This window comes from Pinus tabuliformis, chromosome 1_2 (assembly GCF_031772625.1).
Source record: "Pinus tabuliformis cultivar Carrire ecotype Pingquan chromosome 1_2, CPIR1, whole genome shotgun sequence".
Lineage (NCBI taxonomy): Eukaryota > Viridiplantae > Streptophyta > Pinopsida > Pinales > Pinaceae > Pinus > Pinus tabuliformis.
Window position 1 is genome coordinate 1186052851 of NC_142298.1, and position 19268 is coordinate 1186072118.

The following is a 19268-nucleotide window of genomic DNA, read 5'->3' on the forward strand; positions in this document are numbered from 1 at the left end:
TGTTCTTTCAAAATATGGGTTCATTTTGGATTACCCACTTCTATTTTATCTGATCGAGATTCGATTTGTTGGGAAATTTTGGTCGAGTGTATGGGAGTTAATGGATACAAAGTTAAAGAAGAGCACAACATTTCATCCGCAAACAAATGGTCAGACAGAAGTGGTCAACATGACAATGATACAGTTGCTTCGAGGATATTGCAACAAGCATCCCAAACTTTGGGATGAACATTTGTGTTATGTGCAACATGCTTACAACCATGCAAAACATTCTTCTACTCAAAGATCTCCTTTTGAGACTTGTTTTGGTTTTATACCAAAGTCTCCCTTGGATTTTGTCTTTGATAAAGATATAACGATTGATGGACACGGTGATGTGGACAAAGCGACCAAGTTCATTGAACAAATCCAGGAAATTCACCAGGCACTACAGGAACAACTACAAAGAAGTCAAGCAAAGTATAAGGCACGACATGACAAGAATCGAGTTGAGCATAGTTTTCAAGTTGGTGATCAAGTCTGGTTGTACATCAACAAAGAAAGACTGTAAGGGGAAGGTAAAAAGTTGAAACCAATTAGATATGGTCCTTTCAAAATACTTGATAAAATTGGTGAAAATGCTTTCCTCCTAGATCTACCAGCTTACATGCAAATCTATTCTATCGTAAATGTTGAAAACTTGAGATTGTACGAACCTTCATTGATTGAAGATCCTGAAGAGCAAGTTCAGCTACCTTCCATCGAAGATCTTTTTCCCAAGTATCTCAATGAGCTACAGGAGGACACAGTTCTTGACAGGAGGATAAGGACTTTGCGATGGGGAAATGTTGAGTATCTTCGAGTTGGACTCAAAGGTACAAATCCAAGTAAGGCATGATGGATAGAGATTGGAAAAGTGAGGGAAATTTATCCTCACTTACTCAATAACTAAAACCAACTTTTGGTGGTCCAAAAGCTTCCACTGGGGAGGAGTGATCCAAAGTGGATTCAATTTTGCCTCCAAATCATAATCTTCAAATTCAGGTGAAAGTGGGATCAAGTTGAAGTGCTCGACGAGACAGTTTCAATGGTGTGAATGGCGCGAAAATACGAGTTCGGATGAAGATGTTAAGGCCAATCATAGTTTCAAAGCAAACTAGGGAAAAAAGTCAAAGTCAAAGGAAAACTAGGTTAACAGTCAACAGTAAATGCTTATGTCAGTAGGACACGGGTCATCCTGGGAATGCGCCACAGTTTTGGATGATGTTAGTAGAGAAGGTGACGTGGCAGTGTTTCATTGGTTCACATGGGCCAATCCGGTGCTGACACGTGGCAGCCTGGATTTGCCCAATGTTGGCATGAATCCAAAAATTTTGGGGGTCAACAAGGATAAAACCCCTAACCTCCCGGAAAGGTTAAGACCTCGCCAAATTCCGCTCACCAAATGAGCTATGTTATTACTTGTTCATAATGGTGCAGATAAGATATTTATCATGGTTAGGTACTAATTGTTGGCATTATGGTTCAAGTGTTGTCCTTGATGGCAACTCACTCAGTGGATGGTACAGGTGCTCAAAGGTTAGTACAGGTGATGGCAACTTAATCAGAAAGACATGGCAAGAAAGCTCATACACGCTGTTTCGTTAAGCCCAAGTCGCGTGTACACGCAAGTTCGATTCAGAAAAAGCGCGTGTATGTGGAAAGGTTCCTTTGGTTCATGGTGGTTAGACCTTGGAAGTTGTGCCTATGATTTCGGACCATTATGTCTCGACGGGCGTGTCGATCCCTAGTTTTAAAGTTGATGGTATTGTGTTACTATGGTTTTGGCTCTTGGTATTGAGAAAGGCCTAAGGCTATATAAGGAGAAGAAGATCATTAGGCAAAAATCATCTTTTGACAAGGCATGAATATCTAAGAGAGAAAGAGATCTGATATGCAGGTTCTGAGTTGGTTGATCTGAGCTAAGGAGAGATCTCATCGGTTGATGGAGAACTAGATCTAAGGAGAGATCGGGATCAAATGGTTTGAAATGCACTATCATGTTATGGTTGATTATGCGTATTTCTAGATCTGCATATTGTCGCAATGTTACGTTCTGAGTCTAACTAATATCTGGTACAGCTGCAAGTTGAGAAAGTTTATTTTTAGATCTGTACGCAGGTTGGCTTCGGTAAAAGCGCGTGTATACGCGGTTTCTGCTCATTAAAGTAGCGTATATCTTTTGAAGCTTGATTTGGGTTTACAGTGGGATCTGACTGTTATTACAGAGTTCTGTAGTCTGCTCTGTGTTCTGGTAACTGGTGATTGACAGGGTTCAGTGGTTCAGTGATTCAAAGTTGGTTGTTTTATGCTTCAATGATCTGTTGTGAAAATTGAATGAATTGTGGTCTTCAGATTGTAATGTTGTGCTTCAGGAATATCCAAGTCTGAAAATGTATGAAAAGTGATACCTGGAAGAAGGAAGATTGTAGGTCAGCACCTACGTACTAGTATCTTGGCTAGTACAAAAGCAAAAGGGGGTTGGAGCTCCCTTCCAAGGAAGTTTGGAGAACGAGAGAAGGTTGAAGCCTTCTGCAGGTTGTAGCCTGCGTACTGGTATAAGGCTGCACCAGTACAAAAGATTGTAAACTGAAGTTTCATATTAAGAAAGATAGAGACAACTTGCAGCAGGTGGTTTTCACCCACATTGGGTTTCCACCTTATATCTTGGTGTTCATGTGTGTGGCTTTTTATCTGTTCTGTTATACTGCACATGTTTACTGTTAATATGATGAATAATGTCCTGATGCACTTAATTGAAGAATAAGCCAACTAAATTGTGAGTTTTCTTCTTATACGCTGTTTTACTTCGTCACAGTAGCGTGTACACGCTGGTTCACTTAACTGAAGTAGCGTATATGTTTTGGGCATTTGAAAAGTTTGATTAATCTGATAATACTGATTCACCCCCCTCTCAGTATTATTTTCAACAATTGGTATCAGAGCAGGTCCTTCAGAGAAGCTTGATCGCTTGAAGGAAGATCATTCATCATGAGCAACTACGAGAAAGAAGCATCAATCAGGCCACCGGTTTTTGATGGAACAAATTTCAATTATTGGAAGGTAAGAGTTACTGCATATCTTCAATCTCTTGGTACAGAAGTTTGGGACATTGTAGAAAAAGGCTATGCTTTTCCTTCAGCTACTCCTACAGATCCAGATGAAAAAAAGGCATATGAAACAAATGCAAAAGCAGTCGCTACCCTATTAGGAAGTATATCTCAAACAGAATTCATGAAGGTCATGCACTTCAAATCAGCAAAAGAAATATGGGACAAAATGATCACTAGCTATGAAGGAGATGAACAGGTAAAGGAAGCTAAACTTCAAACACTCAGGATTCAATATGAGACTCTCAGGATGTATAATGATGAAAGTGTGGCTAATTATTTTCTCCGGGTAGATGAGATTGTTAATTGTATGAAAAACTTGGGTGAAGAAATAAGAGAAACTATAGTAGTTCAAAAGGTTCTAAGATCTTTATCCCCCAAGTTTGAATCTAAAGTATCTGCAATAGAAGAAAAAGAAAATCTCCGTGTTCTCACTATGTCTCAGCTACATGGAATTCTAACCGCTTATGAAATGAGAAAGGGAGGTCCATCTGACAGAAGGGAAGCTGCTTTTAAGGCATCAGGAAAAGAAGATTACTATGAAGCAAGCCATGTTCCAGAAGAAGAGGAAGAAGAATCAAATTTTGTCAGAAATCTTCAAAGGGGTTCTGGAAGGTTCAGAGGTAAGCTACCTTTCAAATGTTTTGCTTGTGGGAAAGTAGGTCATTATGCTGCAAAATGTCCTTATAAGGATAAAGGAAAAGAACCTGCTAGATGGAACAAGAAACAAAGTGCAAATAGGAAAAGCTACTACACCCATGAAGATAGTGATGGCTTATCAAACAGTGATGAAGATGAACAAGGTAATAAATATAAGCTGTTAATGGCATTTGAAGATGATGATTATGAGGATGCTATAGATGTGGATAATCTCTATAATGAAATCACTAGACTCAAGAGAAGCATAGAAGAAAGGAATGTGATTATTGATACTTTGCAATTTCAAATTGATGAAAAGGAAAAACATCTTGAAAAACTAGAAGGTGAAATTGTTGGTCTCAGAAAAGAAATTGAGAAAACAAAAACTATTAATCTTAAATTTGTCAAAGGATCTGAAACCTTGGATGAGATTATTAGTGTGCAGCGGTCTCCTCTAAACAAAACAGGTTTGGGCTATAATGGAGAAACCTCTCAAGCATCCACCTCAAAAAGTTATCTTGATGCAGCAAGAGGAAATGAGCGGAAGAACAATGAAGATAATCAGGTAAAGCAGGGACGAGTTACAAACAGAAACTATCAGGGACAATCCTCCTTAAGGATGAACAAAAGCTACAACCAACCACAGGTAAAATCTTCTCAGTTTGGCTCAAGAATAGATGAAAATAGAAATTACAATCAGTTGGCTGGTAGATTCAATAACCGCAGAAGCTTCTTCAATGGACAATGCTTTTCTTGCCACAACTTTGGTCACAGAGCAGCTCAATGTGTTGCATATAAAACAATCATGACTAGGGAAGCTCAAAAACAAAGAAGTATGACAGGGATTACAAAAAGGACCTATAACAACTTTTCGGTGCTTGAAAATGAAGTTGAATGTTCTATTTGCAATAATTTTGGTCATAAAGACTCTGAATGCAGGAGCAGGTTTCAGGAGAAAAAGGAACAAGCCACAAGCACCAAAACATGGAGAATAAAGGAACCTCAAACAGAAAGATGTGGGATAGCATTTTATGCAGAAGGACAGGAAAATCTATGGTACATTGACAGTGGATGTTCGAAACATATGACAGGTGATAAAGAAAAACTTGAATCTTATTCTACTTTAGAAAAGGGAAAGAAAGTCTCTTTTGGAAATGATACTCCTGCTACTATAAAAGGAAAAGGTATTGCTCCTTTAAAAGAAAAGGTCAAGGCTGGAAATGTTTTGTATGTTGATGGATTGAAACATAATCTTCTAAGTGTCAGCCAGATGTGTGATCAAAAAACAGAGGTTATTTTCAGATCGAATGGATGTCTTGTTCGTGATCTTGATACAGGTAAAACAGTTCTCAAAGGCAAAAGAACTCCAAATAATCTGTACATATTTGAAGAAGAACAACAACAATGCTATCTTAGCAAGGATGAAGAGCACTGGTTATGGCATCGAAGGTTGGGACATCTAAGCTTCTCACAAATAAGGAAAGCATGCAAATATCAGGCAGTTCGCGATCTTCCAGATATCAAAATTCCAGACAACACCATATGCAAATCTTGTCAGTTTGGAAAGCAGACCAGAACTAACTTTCCAGAGAAGGAAGGGTCAGCTAGCTTGCCTCTTGAGCTAGTCCATACAGATGTATGTGGTCCATTTAGGAAAAGGTCACCTCGAGGAGAAGAATATCTGATATTATTCATTGATGATTTCTCAAGGTTTGTTTGGTTAGGGCTTATGAAGCACAAAGATGAAGCATTCGAAAAATTCAAATCCTTCAAAGCATTGGCCGAAAATGAATCAGGACACAAAATCAAGTGCCTCAGATCTGACAGAGGTGGGGAGTTCACATCAAATGAATTTTTTGATTTCTGCGATGAACATGGGATAAGAAGAGAATTCTCTACAGCTAGAACTCCTCAGCAAAATGGGGTTGTGGAAAGAATGAACAGAACTATCCAACAAATGGCTCGTGCTATGCTCGATGAATCAGGTACTCCTGCAACCTTCTGGGGAGAAGCCGCACATGCTGCTGTTATCATTCTTAACAAAACAAATGTCCGAGTAAACAGCACTCAAACACCTCATGAGCTTTGGAGTGGTAAAACTCCTTCCGTGAAGCATTTCAAAATCTTTGGGAGCAAATGTTATATTAAGAACACTGATGAGCAACTTGGCAAACTTGAACCTAGAGCAGATGAGGGCATTCTTCTTGGTTATTCTCCACATAGCAAAGCATACAAGTGCTACAATAAAAGACTTGGCAGAATTGTTGACAGTATTGATATAGTGGTTGATGAGAAGGGATATATTCCTAGGCAAGTTCATCATGAAGAAGATGAAGGTTACTCTCAAAGGCGAAATGATGAAGAAGAAGAACCTCAAGAAGAAGAAGAATCTCAAGAAGAACCAGAGGAGCAGACAAGAATAGAAGAGAAGACTCCATCCAGATATGTCCAAAAGAATCATCCAGAAACTCAGATTGTGGGGCAGAAAGAAGCAGGAGTACAAACAAGAAGGACACTTGCAGAAGCTTCAAGCTACTTGGCTCTACTCTCCTCCATTGAACCACAAAATGTGAAAGAAGCATGCAAAGATGAATGTTGGGTCAAAGCAATGGATGAAGAACTTGAGCAAATCGAAAGGAACAACACTTGGGAATTGGTTCCTAGACCAAAAGATAAGAATGTAATAGGAACAAAATGGGTCTTCAAGAATAAGTTAAATGAAAATGGAGAAGTAATTAGAAACAAGGCCAGACTTGTTTGTAAAGGGTATGCACAGCAAGAAGGAATAGATTTTGAAGAGACCTTTGCTCCTGTGGCAAGACTAGAGGCCATCCGAATGTTCCTTGCTCTCTCAAGCTTTCAAAACTTCAAGGTATTTCAAATGGACGTGAAATCAGCCTTCCTGAATGGAGACTTAGAAGAAGAAGTATATATTGAGCAGCCAGATGGGTTCATTCTTGGGAATGATCCAAACCTTGTATGCAGATTGAAAAAGGCTCTCTATGGGCTCAAACAAGCCCAAGGGCTTGGTACTATCGGTTGGACAAATATCTTCACCAACAAGGCTTTTCAAAAGGATCAGCAGATAGCAATCTCTATATAAAAGTTGAAAATAACAAATTGCTAATTCTTGTTGTTTATGTAGATGATATTATTTTTGGCAGCAATGAAGAAACTATGAGTCAAAACTTTGCCTTGGTTATGCAGAAAGAGTTCGAAATGTCACTTCTTGGAGAATTGACATATTTTCTTGGATTGCAAATCCAACAAAATGAAGGAGGTATCTTCTTGTCTCAAACCAAATACCTCAAGCAGATCTTGAAGAAGTATGGCATGGAAGAGTCAAAACCAGTATGTACACCCATGGTTACAGGATGCAGCCTCAGTGCAAATGATGAATCAGCAGCAGTTCACCAACCCACTTATAGATCCATGATTGGGAGTTTGCTTTATTTGACAGGTACTCGACCAGATATTACACATGCAGTAGGGATGGTTGGAAGATTTCAAGCCAACCCAAAGGAAACTCATCTTCAGGCAGTCAAAAGAATCTTCAAATATCTTCAAGGGACCCAAAACTATGGCTTATGGTATCCTAGAAATACAGATCTCACTCTTCATGCTTACACAGATGCAGATTGGGCTGGAAGTGTGGATGATAGGAAAAGCACAAGTGGAGGTGCTTTCTTCATGGGTTCCAGATTAGTGTCTTGGTTCAGCAAGAAACAAAGTTCGATTGCCTTATCTACAGCTGAAGCAGAATATGTGGCTGCAGCATCTTGTTGCACACAACTTCTTTGGATGATGCAGACCTTGCAGGACTTTCAAATCACTTGCACTCCACCTGTCTCTATCTTATGTGATAATACAAGTGCAATCAGCATTTCAAAGAATCCAGTCATGCACTCAAAGACCAAGCACATACCAATCAAGTACCATTTTCTTCGGGAACAAGTGCTTGAGCAGAAGGTCAAATTGGAGTATGTTCCTTCTAAGGAGCAAGTTGCTGATATTCTCACAAAACCACTGCCCAGGGAAACTTTTGAATATCTCAGACAAAAGCTGGGAGTAGTTGATGCTTCATCCTGTTGTTGAAATTTGTTTGTTCTACAGAAAAGTTGGTATACGCAGGTTACGGAAGGGATATGAGCGTATACACGCGGATTTATGTTGAGTAAGTCGCGTGTATGCTGGACGCTTGTTGCAGAAAGAATATCCGCGTACATACGCTGCTTTATACAGGATAAAACGCGTATATGAAGTTCTGAACAGCAAAGGAAAACTCTGAAGTTCTGAACAGCAATAGGAATGTCAGAAGTATTCAGGCACAGTTTCAGGGAGTGCAACAGGCACAGGTTCAGGGGGAGCAGCTCAAAAGTCTCATAAAGCATTGTTGGCATTCAGATGTTTTGGTTGTTGGTTTAAGAAGGAGCTCAAAAAGAAATTCTCGTTGCTGATCTAACAAGATGTTTATCAGATGCTGCTGGTGTCTTTCCTAAGTCTTGGTCTAGATCTGTTGTCTCTATGTCATGTATCTCTCTTGTCTCTTTTATGGTGTCAAGGTCATGTAACGCCTTTGTTGGTTTCCCCACTATGCCTGGGATGAATGATGAAATGTTCATGTATTATCATGGTTAGGTGGATGAGTCAATATTGATGTATCCCCACTTGGTTGGGTGGATGAGTCATTTTTTTGTATATCCTCACTTAGTTGAGAAATGGATGTATGTATGAGTCTTTGGTTATAGGAAGGTCTTTTATGATGTATAGAGTCATGTTCTTCTTGAAGAACATCTTTTGCAGATCTTGCCTACAGTCAAGGGGAGCATGAACAGCACTTGGTGAGCAGGATGGATAGATTGGTACTCTTTGGCATTCACAAAGGGGGAGCACACTTGGAGATTTCAGCATGTACTCAGGGGGAGTATGGACAGCAGTATGGACAACAGAAGGATTACCAAGGAAGAGAATATCTTGGTCCTCCCTTTGCCCTTGATGTCAAAGGGGGAGAGTGACTTGGTGTGGTGGTTGCCATCAAGTCCAAAGGGGGAGATTGTTGGCATTATGGTTCAAGTGTTGTCCTTGATGGCAACTCACTCAGTGGATGGTACAGGTGCTCAAAGGTTAGTACAGCATGGCAAGAAAGCTCATACACGCTGTTTCGTTAAGCCCAAGTCGCGTGTACACGCAAGTTCGATTCAGAAAAAGCGCGTGTATGTGGAAAGGTTCCTTTGGTTCATGGTGGTTAGACCTTGGAAGTTGTGCCTATGATTTCGGACCATTATGTCTCGACGGGCGTGTCGATCCCTAGTTTTAAAGTTGATGGTATTGTGTTACTATGGTTTTGGCTCTTGGTATTGAGAAAGGCCTAAGGCTATATAAGGAGAAGAAGATCATTAGGCAAAAATCATCTTTCGACAAGGCATGAATATCTAAGAGAGAAAGAGATCTGATATGCAGGTTCTGAGTTGGTTGATCTGAGCTAAGGAGAGATCTCATCGGTTGATGGAGAACTAGATCTAAGGAGAGATCGGGATCAAATGGTTTGAAATGCACTATCATGTTATGGTTGATTATGCGTATTTCTAGATCTGCATATTGTCGCAATGTTACGTTCTGAGTCTAACTAATATCTGGTACAGCTGCAAGTTGAGAAAGTTTATTTTTAGATCTGTACGCAGGTTGGCTTCGGTAAAAGCGCGTGTATACGCGGTTTCTGCTCATTAAAGTAGCGTATATCTTTTGAAGCTTGATTTGGGTTTACAGTGGGATCTGACTGTTATTACAGAGTTCTGTAGTCTGCTCTGTGTTCTGGTAACTGGTGATTGACAGGGTTCAGTGGTTCAGTGATTCAAAGTTGGTTGTTTTATGCTTCAATGATCTGTTGTGAAAATTGAATGAATTGTGGTCTTCAGATTGTAATGTTGTGCTTCAGGAATATCCAAGTCTGAAAATGTATGAAAAGTGATACCTGGAAGAAGGAAGATTGTAGGTCAGCACCTACGTACTAGTATCTTGGCTAGTACAAAAGCAAAAGGGGGTTGGAGCTCCCTTCCAAGGAAGTTTGGAGAACGAGAGAAGGTTGAAGCCTTCTGCAGGTTGTAGCCTGCGTACTGGTATAAGGCTGCACCAGTACAAAAGATTGTAAACTGAAGTTTCATATTAAGAAAGATAGAGACAACTTGCAGCAGGTGGTTTTCACCCACATTGGGTTTCCACCTTATATCTTGGTGTTCATGTGTGTGGCTTTTTATCTGTTCTGTTATACTGCACATGTTTACTGTTAATATGATGAATAATGTCCTGATGCACTTAATTGAAGAATAAGCCAACTAAATTGTGAGTTTTCTTCTTATACGCTGTTTTACTTCGTCACAGTAGCGTGTACACGCTGGTTCACTTAACTGAAGTAGCGTATATGTTTTGGGCATTTGAAAAGTTTGATTAATCTGATAATACTGATTCACCCCCCCTCTCAGTATTATTTTCAACACTAATCACTGGAAAAGGGGAGGACGGTCGGGGTCAACCCCATGACCGCCGGTCCCTTAGCATTTATTGTATGTCGTAACTGTCGGACTCACCGTAACCATAACACCGCAACATACGTCAATACAATCCCACATTCACCGCGGAGTTAAACCAAACATGATATATATATATTATGCAACAGTCAAAGGGATATGTGGTAGAAGGGTCGAGTGGAGGTTTCGAACCGCCGACCTTCCAAAACAGTTATATAAACAATGCTTTCACACGAGTCTGCTAGCCAACATACCAAGCGACAAAGCTTGGTATTCCATCCACCCAAAATTTCTTTAAACTTATGCAAGTGCCGAACCGAACCAAAACTACCAACGCACATTTCAAAGTGGGTTTTGATTGCAGAAGTGGTTTTTCATCCACAAAGGCGGTTTGTGCAGCAGAAAGGCTATTTTTGCAGGTGTATGGTGGTTTTTGACTTTCCAGGGGGTCTGGAAGTCACTGTGGCCAAATATGGTCAAGTTTACACTCATTTGACTCAAACTTTTGAGCTAGACACAGTGGTGATGTCCATTTTATCATTTGAGACTTTGTTTTTGAGCTCATACCTGTAACAACATATTGAAGACAAAATAAAGAGGTCAGCATTAGAAGCGAAAGGACCAGGAGACGTAGCCAAAAAGTCTGGTGAACTCCTTTATTAAATTTGAGTGTGTTGATGTGTTTAAATGTGTCTTCAAATTGTTTATGTGTTTATGTTATTCGCAATCTTTTCGATCCGTTGCATTAAGTAACATAAGCGAATTCACACAGTGTATAATACATTTTTCATTAATAGATCATATATAACCCAATCTTATATATTCATGTATTTTTTATGATATTAATTAATTTTATAATTTTTATAAATAAATTTATGAATTTTTCTCTAATTTTTTATTTTTTGAATTTCGTTTTATGATTTAATTTATTTCATTCAAAATTATTTATTTGAACTTTAACTGTCCCCTTTTTAACCCCGTTTTTAATTATTTTTTTCCTTTAGCCTGTTAATTGTCCCCCTACTAAATGTTTTTAGCTATTTAAAATTTTGTTACCCTTATTTAAAAAAAAAAACAAAATTTACTAAACTATACTTAAAATTTTGACCGAAAATTAAACATATGTCATATCAATGAGTTGTATTCCATTAAGTTTGCCTACCAATAAAAGACATCACGTTTTATGAACCTGTGTTCACACGAGAGATTATAGGCGTAGGTTTTTGCTCTACGGAATAGAAAATCCTTTTCCGGTTCTGACACTTCCGGTTCCAGTTCTGACCTCTCTCCAACTCAGCGCGCCTCCGTTGTCTCCGAGCTTCGGTTCTGACCTCTCTCCAACTCAGCGCCACCCAATATGAGTATTTGATTATTAATATAGTCATTCCCCTTCATACTCTTTGGTTACATTTAATATCAAAAAAGTTTGAAAGTCGTTAATCTATTTGGAATAGTTTTAAGTGATTGTAATGTCGCCATTTGTTAGTTATTTAAAATCAGTGAGTGTTTATTCCTCGAAAATAAAATTGATATAAACTAATTTTTTAAAAATTAATATAAATTTTAAATAAAATAATTAAATATTTATATTAAATAACATATTTTTTTTATTATTTATAAATTTAAACTAAATTCAAAATAAATAAATTAATGTCAATTAAATTCAAAGTAAATAAATTAATGTCAATTATATACAAATGCTTGAAATTACACAATTGGAAAAGATAAGATAATAAGACTTTTCCCTAAATATATAGATTATAAATATATGTTTTTATGTTTAAAAATATTTTTGTATAAGATTTATTTAAATAGAATAATTAAAAAAATATTAACCATTTTTTTTACATTTCAATACATATAAAATATATAATTTTTTAAATATTTAATATGGTGTTAATTTTTTAGCATTATATATACATAAAATTATTTTGGGAGAATTAAATTTATTAAGGGTATTTAGATTTGAATAATTCTAGTGATAAGTATTCCATTATGTATAGATTAATCTTCTTATGTATAGATTAATCTTCTTTCATCTAATACACTGGTTAGCTCCACAATAGCCTCAACCTTTATATATATATATATATTCAATCACCAATGTTGTTATCAAAATTATGAAAGATTTAATGAAACCTAGATGCCTTATGAAATAAATCATGAGAGATTTAATGAAGCCTAGATGCCCTATGAGATAGTATTATCCCCCAGGATTGACTTTCACCCTCAACCTTCCCTATAAATAAAATATATCAATGTCTATTAAAAGTAATTTTTTTCAATGTGAGTCATAAATAATTTTTTTTGATATTCACCAAATTGAAAAAAAAAATTGCCCTTATGTATGAGACAAGGAAACCCCCTCTAATAAGTGATCTGACAATTAAAATTTGGAGAGTATACATACTTTACGTCATAGTTTTGAATATGTGATCTCTTAAGAAGCATTGCATCTTATCACCCATTAGACCTACTCAACTTTTCCCTGTATATAAATGTTTTAATTATAAATATTTTGTTTACTATATCTACCTAACAAAATACTTATAACTAAAACATTTATTTTGATTACACGTTGTTAGTATGAGGAAGTCAAGTAAGTCTTTTTATATTCAAGTTGGAGTTCACTCTCACAAACATATATAACAAAAATATGTGTAATTTCTTTGTTATTATTATTGTTATTATATATAATATTTTGTAAGGAGAAAAATTAATATTTAAAAATATATATATATATTTTTTTAAATATAAAACTTAAATAAAAATTCTAATATACAAATTATAATAATTATAATTTAAAGTTAAATCTACACCATTTATATAATTTTTAAATATTCATATTTTTATTTATATAAATACTTATATATCTATATATATATATTATAAATTAATTTTAATTCTATAAAATTTGAGGAAATGATTGCTCAATTCCTCTATATCGAAATATTCATATTTTTATTTTTATTAAAATTTTTATAAGATGTATAGTGACATATATTTGTGAATTACATTTGTGCTTAGTATCTTTCTCTAACATGTTTTATTATAATATGATATGAAGAGCATTAATTGATTTTATATAGAGAGTATTGTAATTTTTTTTTTTTTTCTAAATAAGTCTAATTCTATTAAAGATACAAAAATAGTGTTACATGGAGGCACTGGCCTCTGCAGAGCCTATCTCAGAGAATTTACTAAGTGTTCGCAAACAGTGATTGAACAAAAAACACTGCCCTCGAAGGGAAACCAGTCCAAAACAGGAATGAGCTGCCCACGCAAGGGAAACCAGCTTATAATGTCCATGTTTGAGAGATTTCCAACAAAACAAAAAACCCCAAAGACCCCACTTAACAACAATCACAAATTAAAACCACTAAGAAGACCAAAGAAGACTTGATGACTAGGCACCTGGAAAAAGAAACGATGTTGTCTAGGTGTCAGCAGTTGGCAGAGTTTCCTCCACGATGAGACACCCGTAAGCATATGGGTCATCGTTGGCTTGCTATTGGCCACTGGTTGTGGCATCCTGCTGCTCTTCTCCATCTAGATTGTTCGTCCCGTCTGCCTCCTTCCCTTTGTTACTCGTCCTGTTCAGTGCATCCGCGTTGGAGCGAGCCACGTCCATCCTGTTTCGAGCACCACCCTACGAGTTGTTCCGCCTGCTGTCGCCCGTCCTCTTCGGATTGATGCTAGCCGGGACTAAATTGCGTTGTGGCTCCTCCCTGAATGCAACAGAGATGGTGGCAATTATACAGGGGCGGTCTAGGGTGCATCTGAAATGGAATTGGGTGGAGTGAGAGGGGTTCATCGTTAGCTCAGAGTCAGATTGAGGGTGCTGGGTTTTTGCCATGTGCCTTTGGCCAGCTCTCTGGGCTTGCTCTCTTCCATTGCGGGTGTTGGGAAAGCAGCCCCTGCTTTGGGCCACATTCGAAGGCGAGGGGGTATCCGCTTGAGCTGAGTCAGACGGGGACAGTGAGGGAGGGTGGATTTCTCTCCCTCGACTGCTGCCCCTGCGGCTTCTCATTCTGTGCTTGAGGTGGGGCATAATGGCTGGGTGAATATCAGTTCGCAGGGTGCTTGGAGGAGCTGGAGATGGGGCGGAGTGGCTAAAGAAGGCATGGGAGTGAGGAATACACGCGCCTGAGGCAGAATTGAGGGCTGGAACAATAATTCTATAACAGCAGAGCAGGTTATGAGAGAAATGGGCACCGTCAATTAACTCAATGCAGCAAAGGAGTTGACGTCTTCTCCCCGTGGCTGTTCTGGAGCTCGGCTGTGCTCCTGCGGGAAGGTAATTGCAGACGAGCAGAGGTAGAGCAGAGAGGGGATGCAGATTATTCTCCATCTTAAGGTCCAAAGACAGAAGTAGGTGGCCTCGACTCTCTCCCTCCATTAATGAATTTTGGTTTTCAGGTTTCATTAAATCACAATAAATTCTGGCGGTGGGCATCTTGTTAGCAGTGCTGGAGGCCAGACCACTTGCCTGCCCGGATGGTCCTAGTTGTGCCATCACCTTTAATCACCCGCATCCGGGGATTCTGCATCTCTCTGCACCATATTGATGCATTCATGTAGATTAGAGCTGTTATTTAAAATGTCAAGCGGTCCAACAATTAGGACTCGATCACTATTCACCCCTAGATTTGCTAGGAGATCTGCCACTTTATTGCTTTCCCGTTTGGTATGTTGGAAAGTGATAGCTCTATTGCTGATGAGCCATTTTTCAATGAGTTCTAAAACGCTCCGCTAATCTCCAACTACTTGCTACCTTGTGGGTATGAGTACCCTGGAGAATGCGATTGACTATGGTTATAAGGATTTGTGAGTCTCCTTCAATTATTAGAGGAAAAAAGGCATGTTTATGGGCCAAGCATAGTCCTTGCCATAGTCCTTCCAATTCTGGTGAGTTGTTTGTATCCCATCCTATTGATCCATAGAAGATCAGGAGAGGAATTCCGTCATGATCCCTGAAGATTCCTCCATAACCTGCTTTACCTGGGTTGCCTTTAGAGGCTCCATCAAAGTTTAGTTGTACGATTCCTTGGGAGGGAGGTCGCCAATGATTGGAAGCGATGTTACTTTGAGTGTTGTTGCTAGGGTGCTTAGTGATCTAGGAGATACAAAGGTTCCAATTCTCCCATATGTTCTTCTCCTAAGGAAGGGTAGGATGGTCCTCTTCCTGCCAGTTCTGAAGATTCAAAGTTTCTTGTAGATTGGTGCAAAAGTTGTTCCATAGGGCATCTAGAGGAGTATACTGATTCTTAAATATTCTTCTATTTCTTTCTTTCCATAAAGTCCAAACAAGTAGGCCTGGGATAATTTTCCAAAGTGAATTTAGCAGCCTGCTTTTGTAAGGATAAACTATCCAATTTCTAATGGTATTTGTGATGTCTTCTGGTATTCTACCCTTCTTTTGGCATCTGAATTCAATTTTTTCCCATAGTTTGGTGGCAAGATGGCATGTGTTCATAAGGTGCTGGATTGTCTCTTCCTGTTGGCTACAATTGGGGCATCGAGAAGGCCCATTGAAGCTTTTCTTCCTTAGGTTGTCCCAAGTGAGAATCCTTTTGTGACACAGCAACCATAGAAATGTTGATATCTTAGGCCAAATACCTGGAGACCAGATTTTCTCCCATATTGGGTCTTTTCCATCCTGCTGGCTCATCAAGATATTGTACGCTTCTTTTGTGGTGAATGTCCCATGTGGTGTATATCCCCAACGTAGGATATCCTTCTTGTCTGAGAATCGGATTTTCCTATTCATGAGTTTTGTATCTAGCGCATTATGTATTTTCTCTGTTCCTTGTCTGAATATCTGAGCTGCAGTGAGCCATTGCCTATATCCTTGATTAAGGTCTGAGGTCTAATGCTGATTAACTGTTTCCTTCTATTGCATTTCCCAGTCCTCTGTTTGTGGAGGTTGAAATTCATTTCTAAGCCTTGGTCTTTGATTCCAAGAGTCCATCCAGAATCGGGCATTACTGCCATCTCTGATTTCCCAGAAACTATGTTGTTGTACCATGGTGCTATGTTGTTTTGCTGCATTCCAGATAAGAGATCCCTTTTCAGTGGGAAGAAGTCTGATTAATTCATCTGGGGGTCTGTTGTTTGCATATTTGGCAGTCCATAGTGTTTCCCAAGGTGTTTGTGGCACTGATAGCCATTTCCACCATATCCTTGCTCCCATGACAGAATTGCTATGTTGAGGGTCCCGGAGGCCCATTCCTCCATATTTTTTAGGGAGGCAAACTGTCATCCATTTAACCAATGCCCATTTTCTATTTTGGCCTGAGGATCCCCAGAGAAAGTTGCGTTGCAGGTTTGTGATGCTTTTAAGCACCCACTTTGGGGCTGCTAACACAGAGAAAAGGTAAAGAGGCATTGATTGTAACACGAATTTTACCAGTACCAGACGACTAGCAATGTTGAGGGCTCTATAAGTCCAAGAAGAAAGGCGCCCTTCTAGCTTTTCAAGGAGAAACTTCCATGAGGCATGTTTAATGGCAGAGTCAGTCAAAGGAGCACCTAAGTATTGGGAAGGGAGAGAGGCTTTAGAGAACCCAGGGGTACGAGATATAGAGGATTGCATTGAAGGGGAGGTATGAAAGAAGAAAATTTGGGATTTAGCTGTGTTGATGCTGGCTCCAGAGGCTTCCGAGTATTCATCAAGCAGGGATTTAATTTTGAAGTCTTCTTGAACAGATGAGTGTCCAAATAGCATATTGTCATCTACAAACTATTTATGGGTAAAAGAAGGGGAGCCATGGATAGAGATTCCTCTGATCTACTAAATTTGAAGAGCATTCTTTATTAGACATCCTAGCCCTTTAGCCATTAACACAAAGAGAAAAGGAGAGAGAGGATGTCCTTGTCATATGCCTCTTGAGGGCTGGAAAGGGCGAGAGGGAATGCCATTCACTAGGATGGAGAAGAAAGAGGAAGAAATCATATTCATTACCCATCTGACCCATGTAGGAGAGAAACCAAAGGCTATGAGCATTCTCTCCATGTAATTCCAGCTTAACTTGTCAAAAGCTTTTCAAAGATCAATTTTGAGAAGCATACCTGCTTTTTTGCTATGCTTTAAAGAATGGATTATCTCATGAGTGAGAATGATTCCGTTAATAATTTTCCATCCTTCTACATATTCTGATTGTTCTGGCGATATTAACAGGGGTAATAATGGTTTCAGGTGAGAGGCTATAACTTTAGGTATTACCTTGTAGATAATATTGTAGAGAGCTATTGGCCTGAATCTATCTGGAGTCATAGAATGCTCTTCTTTGGGTATGAGTACTATGAAGGTAGCATTTAAAGATGGAAGCATCCAATGTAGAGTTCTAGATTCTTTTACCACTTTCCAAACATCCATTTTTATGATTTCCCAGAATTTGTGAAAGAAATTAGAGGTGAATCCATCTGGTCCAGGAGCTTTCCCCTCTTTGAGTTGATTCATAGCTGTTTCAACTTCCGAAAGAGTAACAGGTCGGAGGAGAAGTTGATTATGATCCTCCGTAATAATTTTGGGGATATGCTGGAGGATCCTTTCTATTGCGGGTTGTCTGTTAATTTGTGGTTCTTGATGCACACTTTTGAAATGTTGAAGTAGTTCTCTTTCAATGTCCTTGTGTTGTTCCATCCTTTCTCCCTGCTGAGTCTGGAGTTGAGAGATATGATTGTGCATTCTTCTTTGAATGGTGGTGTGGTGAAAGAATCTTGTATTCCGCTCTCCCTCTTTTAACCACCTTACTCTAGATTTCTGCCTCTAGAGGATCTCTTCTTGTTTTCTTCTTTCATCCAGTTGCTTCTGTAGGCTCTGTTCTTTTTGAGTTAAAGTTTCCATTCTACCACCTGTTATTATAGTTTGTTGGACTTCCTTCATTTCTTGAGCCAAAGCTTCTTGGGCTTGGAAGATATTTCCATAGGTTGTTTGATTCCAATGTTTGATATGTGCTTTGAGCTGTTTTAGCCATTGTTGAAATTGGTACATTTTTTATCCCTCTGGGGGTTTGAAGCTTTTCCAAATGGAGGTGACCATATGATTGAAGTCCGAGTGGGTAAGCCAAAATGCTTCAAAACGGAAAGGTCTTCTGGCTTGGTTTCCAGGTCTTTGCCATTGTAGCAATATGGGCCAATGATCTAATCCTGAAAGCGGCAAAATTGAGGCAGTAAAGTCTCCTCCTACATGAATTGCATTGTCAGATATCAAAAATCGATCCAACCTTGAGGCAATTTGCTGCGAACCTGATCTTTTATTGTTCCAGGTATAAATTCCGTTGTTAAATGGTAGATCTATGAGCCAATTATTTTGTATGAAGTCCTTGAAGTGGCCGCTTTCCACTTCTAGTCTAGTTCGGCCACCACTCTTTTCTTCCATCTTAGTGATCATATTAAAATCACCTCCTGCAATCCATAGAGGATGGGTTCTGGTTGAATTGATCCTTTCAATTGTGCTCAACAGAGCTAGTTTGTTCGCCCCATCCTGAGGGAAGTATACATTGGTGAGGTGTCCATGTATATTGGTTCCAATAATGTGAAAAGTTGCTTGAATGAGATTATGGTTCGCATGGAAGTCAGTGAGGGAAATTGCTTGGGTGTTCCATGCTATTGCTAGTGCTCTTGAAGCTCCTGAAGTGTCCACCGCCATTGACTGGCTTCCTGGCCAGGCTTTTGCTAGAATGGTACCTATGGTATTACTGTTACATTTTGTTTCTTGAATGAAGAATATGTGAGGTTTCTCCTGTTGTATCATGATTTTGATCATTATGTATTTCAATGGGCTATTTAACCCTCTTAAATTCCAAGATGTGAGCTTCATGATTCAAGTTTGGGTAGTGGAGAGTATTGTAATTATAAAATTTTTATATGTTTACTAATTAAATTTAAATATGAAATTATGAAAAATAATAATTACGGTCATTGTTTTGATCTTATTTATTATGTAATTTCTTTGATTTAAATTATTTGTTGA